At 41.7% G+C, this 7,786-nt stretch overlaps 2 long non-coding RNA genes across 4 annotated transcripts; one reads left to right on the top strand and one right to left on the bottom strand.

Moving 5' to 3' along the window:
• The first annotated feature begins 881 nt into the window (after positions 1-881).
• On the top strand, positions 882-4,375 carry LOC123082864 (uncharacterized). The gene is made up of 2 exons (XR_006439135.1): positions 882-1,005; positions 4,105-4,375. It is a non-coding gene; the product is annotated as an uncharacterized lncRNA (long non-coding RNA).
• LOC123082863 (uncharacterized) lies at positions 2,316-6,173 on the bottom strand. 3 transcript variants are annotated; one of them, XR_006439134.1, is made up of 6 exons: positions 5,680-6,173; positions 5,035-5,170; positions 4,120-4,246; positions 3,447-3,757; positions 3,141-3,314; positions 2,316-2,663 (listed from the first exon to the last, which is right to left on the bottom strand). It is a non-coding gene; the product is annotated as an uncharacterized lncRNA (long non-coding RNA). The 3 variants fall into 3 exon arrangements; XR_006439132.1 differs by lacking the exons at positions 5,035-5,170; positions 5,680-6,173 and having other exon boundaries at positions 4,102-4,325; XR_006439133.1 differs by lacking the exons at positions 5,035-5,170; positions 5,680-6,173 and having other exon boundaries at positions 4,120-4,295.
• Between the last annotated feature and the right edge of the window lie 1,613 nt (positions 6,174-7,786).

The raw sequence follows: 7,786 nt of genomic DNA, 5'->3' as shown, positions 1-7,786 counted from the left end.
ACTTTGAAGAACAATCCATATTGCAAGTGATAATGTGAAGCAGAGATATCCTTGAACACCATCATGAGTCTGGATGTGTGCAATTATATGTCGTCAGTCAAATACAGTAGTTGATGGGCTAGAACAAGCTTGGGGATAATGAATGGCTGGACATAATCATCCATCGACGACTCATCCCGTGGTCTAATTACCTTCTGATGTTGAAGGGCCTGATGATGCCGGGAGCGCCAGCTCCACCGAGGACGCAGCTACTGACGCACTTGGAGGTGCACCGAGCCGCCTCAGGCGACCCCGTGTGCTTGATCCGCTCATCTTTCAGTTGCCTTCTGCTACCTCGGAAGAGGACGGGTGTCCTCCGGCCACCGCTGTCCCGCCACGCCATCGAACCAACGTCCACGTTGTCAGGCCTCCATCCCCCTGGGGTCTTGCCGCTTGAGGGAGAGGGTAAGAGGGGCGGGCTTGGGGAGAGAGAGGGGCTCTACCAGATTCGCCACAGCTGCCGCCGCCAACTATGTCTTCGCCCGTCCTCGCTATCCTTCCCCTCCTCCCCAGCACAGCGCCACCGCTGCCCCTGTTTCTCAACCCAAGCGGTGACGTCCCAGCCCCTCCACCCTCTCAGCGACGCGGCTGGCGCCCCGCTCCCATCCTCAATGCCCGCAAAAACTGGGGAGTGGCAGTTTATTGTTTAGCGGGTGGCTTATTTTTTAAACTCGGGAGTGGCAGTTTATTTTTTAATCCGTCGAAATAAACTGGCCTTAAGATTGTGTATATAGGATTATTGTTTCCAATTAATAACACGCTGCCATCTCTCTATAATTTTGTTTCCAGGAAATTTAATCCGTGGCAGCCGCAAAATAAGATTGTGTATAGGATTATTGTTACTCACCTAGGTAGGCTCTTGGCCAGTTGGCCGGCGTGGCATGGAGATCCAGAAGAGCTTCCCGTGCTCTTGGCAGCCGCCGGAGCCACGGCACGGTCGGCGGCAGCGACCAAACGCAAACGCAAGTACGTCCCGGCTTTTTTTCTTGGTGGCATCAAATAATTGCTACTGATATATGGGTTTTTCCATCATATTTGTTGATTGATCGGCAAACATCACTAGTACAGGCAGACTTTTCCTTTTCCCTTTTGTTTCTCTAGCGTAGGCAAAACTATTCTCTTTTTAGTATTACTAGCAAAAGGGCCCGTGTGTTGCAACGGGAGAAAAAATAATCATAAGCTTCAACGGCGACGACCACATTTTGTTCACATCTCATCGCATGATTTTGAAATTTGATCACAAATGCAAGAAATTTTTACTTTTTATAAATATATTCACAAATTGAAGCAATGGTCACATTTTCAAAAAAGTATCATGGTTGTCAAAAAAATGGTAATTCAAAGAATTATTCTAAATTTCAAGGAACTTTTTTTAAAAAATACTATAATATTCCGATCCACCCCAATAGTTAATTCTTCAAAATTCACGCGGGTATATTCACGAAGACTCAGAAGCATTACTGTTTAACAACATACCTTCGATCATTTATGAAGATTTTTGCAATTTTGTGAACATTTTTTACTCTTTACAAATATTCTTTAAAAAATTGTGACATTTTTTTATATTTGAACTGTTTTAAAGCATTTTCTTTTTAATCGGAGAACAATTCTAGAATAGATGAACATTGTCTTTCGAAATTGGTGGATTTATTTTGAAATTCACATACATTTTATGTATCAATAAACTCTTTTGTAATTCATGAACTGTTTTTAAAATTTTATGATGTTTTTTAAAATGCATGAATTTTTTTAAATTAGCAAACATTTTGGTCAATTTCATCAATAATTTTTAATACACGGGATTTTATTCAAAATCGTGGACTTTTTCATTTTATGAACTTTTTTTTCAAAATTGCAAACATTTTTAGACACATGAGCCGGAGCAAACAGGCACTCAGTGTCTTCTCCAACGCGCAACAACGTATTACCACTACATTAATAATGAGTTAATGATGATTTCCAGAAAACAACATATCATTCAAATGTCTCATTTCGTTTATTTGCCACTATTTCTTTGCTTTGTTACTTTCTCTTCATGTCCTAGTCTTAGCTTCTCCAGACAATAACTTGGAGCTAATAATATGTCATTTTCCAAACAAAACAAGAAACGGAGGAAAACAACACAAGGAGAGCCTTGCCATATCTGATGCACAAAATAGAGTGGTTCACATTCAAGTATTTATTTGTTCACTGCATTACCAATAAAAGATTGCACATCAATGTTTTTTATGCTTACTTAAAACTAACCGACTCATTAAGCATATTGGCCTCGACACGAGAAACGCGTAGTTACGAAGTTACGCCGTGGAAAATTAACAAGGAGTATAATCTTGTTACTGAATTTAGACATACCAAAATGGGGGAGAAGTAACACGATATATCCCCTTGCCACAAAGCAGATGATCTTCCGTCTAGAAAAAGAGAGTACCTTCCCCTCACTAAACAATATACCACTGTAAAAAGGCAGAGTATCCTCATTTGCTTACAAACCAGCCATACCCAAGCACAGGAAATTTGACAAACTTTCAGCCTTTGATTTGCCCTCAGTGCAACGCACACCTCCAGTCCACTCGCCTCTATCAATAGGGCGTCATCTCTATGAATTTCCATCTCCAGCAAAAGCACTATTTAATAACAAAATTATCAATGGCCATGTTATACACTCTAAAACATATGCACATGTATACTGCTATACAAAGATTATATACATGATTTCTCTCTTTATCAGGAAGGTGCCTTGGATTATATCGCATCTTGCAAATAAATGCTCAACGCACAGCAAACCAATGGAATGGAGGCAATGCTCCTGGCAGGCAACCTTTGATGTACATATATATCATTAGATTAGTACTTAATGGAACAAACTTTCACCCTCACTATTTTTAGCATATTTCAGTTCTCTTAAAATTGTTTCTTGTCCTGATGCCGTTGCTTATCATAATTACCTTCATTCATGAGAAACAACTATAAAAAAATACCAGCTGGCTAGATCAAGCACAGTCAATAGTTCCGTATGGTACAAGGCAATAGAACATTTACATTTGGATTTGAATATGAAAAATATGACTACTGATAATAAAAGAAAAATATATCATCCTCACCTGCCATAAATTAGTTAATGCGCGGATGGCTGCCGACATATTTGGCCCTGTAGTTGGTAACCGCAACGCAACAACTTTTCGCTGCCTGCATTCCCTGCACTTGCCCATCTCTGTGTCACGATCATGCTCCTCGCCCTTGTTGCTGCCACCCTAAAATTCAGAAACAGTAGACGCCTACAATGCAAAATTCAGTCCGTTTGAAGTCACAAGGAACTAAGGAACTTGGCCGGCTTCTTTGTGATGATACGAAGCATCCAGCGTCATCACCGCATATGTGTAGACGAAAAAACAATTTGAAGTTTTTACCTCGTAATTAGAAGGCACATGTTGTGCACATATAAATGTCTGAACTCTGAAGTATGAAGCAGCATTGAATTGAGTGAATCCCATAATACTGGACACTGGACTATTTCAATCCATACCACGAAAAGTCCTAGCGTGGCATAAAAAAATCCTTTCCCTGACTGGAAAAGTGCTCATCGTCGATGACATGTTGTTCCTAAACTCGTCGAGTTGTCTCCATTTTCTTTCTTTTATGTTCAGCCTCATGCAGATTCGTGTTGCCTTGTTGACATCTGATTCATGGAGGAGAAGGACCCGGTGCTTGTTTTTTAGACCTGCAGATCATAAATAAATGATTGTAAGAACATTACTAAATCTCAAGTGTGAATGAGCTAGTCCCTTACGCTTCATATATGTCCAACCAAGTACACATGACTGAAGCCTGACGACTCATGACTATGATACTGACGCTCCACAGTCCATACACAAATTTCACTTGCAACCCGGTGATCAACCATGAAGAGATCATAGAATAATTCCATCTTCTACTTAAGTACAGTCACAAGTCTGGACCATGGAGTGTGTGTTCTCCACGAATAGCCCAAAGACTAAATTAAACTGACGAAATAGAAGCATTCTTGTCATTCAATCAATCATAGTACTGTTGTGAAATTTTTACCAGATGTGGCGGCCATACCCTGAGGTGTCGATGACAGATTGACACTGTTCGCCTCCTTGATCGGCCATGAGGGGAGATAAGCAAGGCCGGCCTCCGTCGATTGCAGCCTGGAGAGCCAAGTTCGGGGAAGCCCGGGACTCAGCATCTGCATCCATTAAAAGCAGCTAGTACAACTATTTTTATTTCCGTCGCACTTTGAAGTCTGACCTAAAATTCGGACTGCACAAAGCTATGATCAATGTCAGAAAATATCAATGTTATGTTCTCCTGGTAACCATCAGCTTACAATACTACATGCTGATAACTTTGAACTTAGAATTGAACTTCTGTTTTAGGCAGAGATGCCCAACAAACACATCGAATGTTTAACCAACTTTTTGGCTGGAACAAACAAATATCATGTACTGATATTGACTCAGGCAAAATAACATTGGAGAAGCTGAGCCAACTTTTTGGCTAGAGCAAACAAATAAAAAAAAGTTAGGCTAGCTATGTTCATCACCTTTATTCCACTACCTGCTCTGAACTCTTCCTGTTCAGTAGAAAATATTATGCTACAAAATTTGGGGGAAAATCTCCAGCTTAAAATCGAGCGATATATTGGCAACTAACTAATCCAGTTATGTGGACTGAACAAATATTTAGAGTTTCTACAATTGATCCTACATCCTACATTCAATTTATACCAGCTACAATACGAATAGGACGCATGGAGCTACTTGCTATAGGCTCTTCTCACTGAATGCAAATACATGATTTCTCATCATCACCAACAACAAATATCTACATTGGGTTTCTATATGTATGCAAGCTTCGTGAATTGCTAAAGTTTAATAAATTGTACAGAAAAAAATAAGGAACCACCAATATAATGTTTCTTTTTAAGAACAATTTTCAAATTCCATCAGGAAATAATAGAAACATGTTCCATACCTTCAGTATATATTCCCAACACGTACTCTGTACCAGTGTCTGAAATTCTAGTTGCAAACAGACCAAAGGCTCCGACCCTGCACATATGCAAATTGGTACCAAGGAGAACTTATGCAGAAACTGGAGTATCTTGATCCTGCATACGAAACACTAAGCTTCATCTGTATAGTATAATAACTAAACTGTTTTGACTAAGATGCTGATGTTGGCAATTTTCAGTCGCGCTTGAGATGGCAGCAACAATAGCCAAAGCAAACAAACCAAATACACTATGGGGAAACATAGATGATACAAGGTGCCTTATATGATTTCCTGATTCTTTACTCAACAACATAAAGATGAAAGCAAACCAAATAAGGGTTTGTAGGATATAATTATGTTTCCATGTACTCAAACCGCCCAGCCTGTGTAGGGAGGAATATGAAAAATCGAATCCAACTATCCATGAAAACATTTGTGAATTCTATCTATTCACCACTAAAGTATGAAGGAATATATGCATCCAATAATTCTAGGATTCAGTTTGTTACACCCAATATTCATCATCACGTATCATCCCAATAAGAGCACGTACAAACAGAAAAATATAAGCCCTTGTATCATCCAAATATTCTTTCCCCGCGGCAGGGGGTAACAAACTCGTACCATATGGGGGAGTTGCCGCCGGGCTTGGATTAGTACCAGAGCGCGCTTTTCCTCCTCTCCTTTGTGCATCTCCGCCTCCTTGTTCGCTGCTGCAACATCTTACCGTGCCCATCGCAGTGCATCGTCCTCCCCGGCTGGGTATGAACCACCTTGACCGTCGTGGTGCCGCCCCTTCCAGTCGTTCACCACTTGTGCATGACCGCCATGACCGTTTTGCCTCACAAGCACATAATTCAACAATATATGGGATATAAGAAGCAAGCACCATTGCTCATGTTACAGAAATATCTCTTAAAAACATCACTTTCTTTATAGGCAATGTAAAGAAAAATTGATGACAATTATTTTCAGCAGACCAAGAAAGAACGATGGTTATTTGCCAAGAAATACTAATGAAACTAACAATTACCATAGTACGTTCTAGCATATTAGAAATTTACCATGTAGTACAAAACCTAAGTATTGTCAGGAAGCATATACGTCAAATAAATACAGTGGAAAGGACCACAACGACATACCTGCATGAGAGCCACAACTTGAGCAGCAAATTGCAAAAGAACTTGGTTTGCTTGAGGAAATATCACATGTTAAAATCTCCATGGTTCCCTAGATATCGATGCATAGACATCATCACCCTGCAGGCAAACATGACTTACCAAAGCGGATCAGTCAACATCCATACTTACCAATAAATCCAGGAAATGTGAAAACATCTGCGCTGTGACGGCAAACACGACAACCACTTTAGAAATTTGAGCTTTAGTCATGTCATAGTATTTGGAACATTATAATGTTATTTGTACTGAACCTTGTGTCAGCCATTTGAATAATTACAACTAAAATGATATGTGACCTTCTATATTCCTTCTGTAAATGCAATGTTTTTACGAAATTTATATCTGGCTAAATTGACTGCCTAATGTCCATGCTTACATAGCACAAAAAGTGAACTCGATTAATGTCCGTGCTTATACAGCCCACCTTTCCCCCATACAAGGATGTACACGATTACTTTGTTTCTGAAAATATTGTTGACAGTGTACACGCACAACCTCAAAACAAACCTAATCATCACTGAAGCAAAAGATGCGGCTTGGGCTGGGCCTTGGCTTGATGCCGCGCCGGCTGGGGCGGCGGCCCATGCGAGTGCTGCGCACGTGCGGGACGAGCGTCGTCCTCGTACAGATGCTGGCAGGGACATGCAGCGGCGGCGCTGCAGGTCGAGCGGGGCGGCGCTCCGGTGGCGGAGATGGCGGGACCTGGTCGGATCCGGGCGTATCTGGCAGGGGTGGATCCATTTCCGGCGGATTTGGCGTGGAGGCGGCCGGATCCGGCAAGATTGAAGGTCGGCAGCGCCATGGCCATTCAGTGAGCAAGAGGGAGAGAGTTGAGAGGAGATCTAGAAGAAGGAGGAGAAGGGAGAGGGGCGAGGCGGCGGAGCGGCCGGAGGTCCAACGGGGAAGGTCGCCGGCGGCGAGGCGTGGCGGAGATGTGGGGTCGCCGGCGAGGCGGCTTGCCGGTGAGAGGGGAGCGGGGGCAAGATGGAGCTGCGGGCGGCGGTGCGGTCCGGTTCGGGCCTGGGGTTTACAGGGGCTTTTTTGTAAAACTGAAACGTTATATAGAGGCCCACTAAAAACAGGGACTGCGGGTTAATTTTTTACAAACCGAGGGACTTTTATGCAAAAATCGCTAGCGAGGACGGACGAAAGAAACCCAATTTTTTTTATTATTAGGTAAAGATAAAGATAAAGATTTAATAAGGGACATGTCGTTCCAGTTCAGGTTCATAAAAGAATTTATTAATCCTGGCGTTATTCTAATTTCCTTATTCAATCATCATGCTAAAGGATTCCCGAACCGAATGAGATATACCATGTAGTGGGAAGCACAAATTTAGACCACTTTCAGTTTCAGGTGCTGATTGTGTTTTTCTATTCGTTTAGACACCGATAGCTCTTCTCGTAGTGACTGAAGGAAGGTTCATTCTGTGTGGCACTAATCTATTTTTATCTGGTAACTAGAGCGGGATTCATTCCAATTAGGAAGTTAAGCAGATTCAACAGGGCGATCGATCTAAATATGATGACTGCTTCTTCCTTGATGTTAT

This window comes from Triticum aestivum, chromosome 4A (genome assembly GCF_018294505.1).
Source record: "Triticum aestivum cultivar Chinese Spring chromosome 4A, IWGSC CS RefSeq v2.1, whole genome shotgun sequence".
Taxonomy (NCBI): Eukaryota; Viridiplantae; Streptophyta; class Magnoliopsida; order Poales; family Poaceae; genus Triticum; species Triticum aestivum.
The sequence above is the reverse complement of the archived record's forward strand: the minus strand, read 5'-3'. Positions and strand labels throughout refer to the sequence as shown.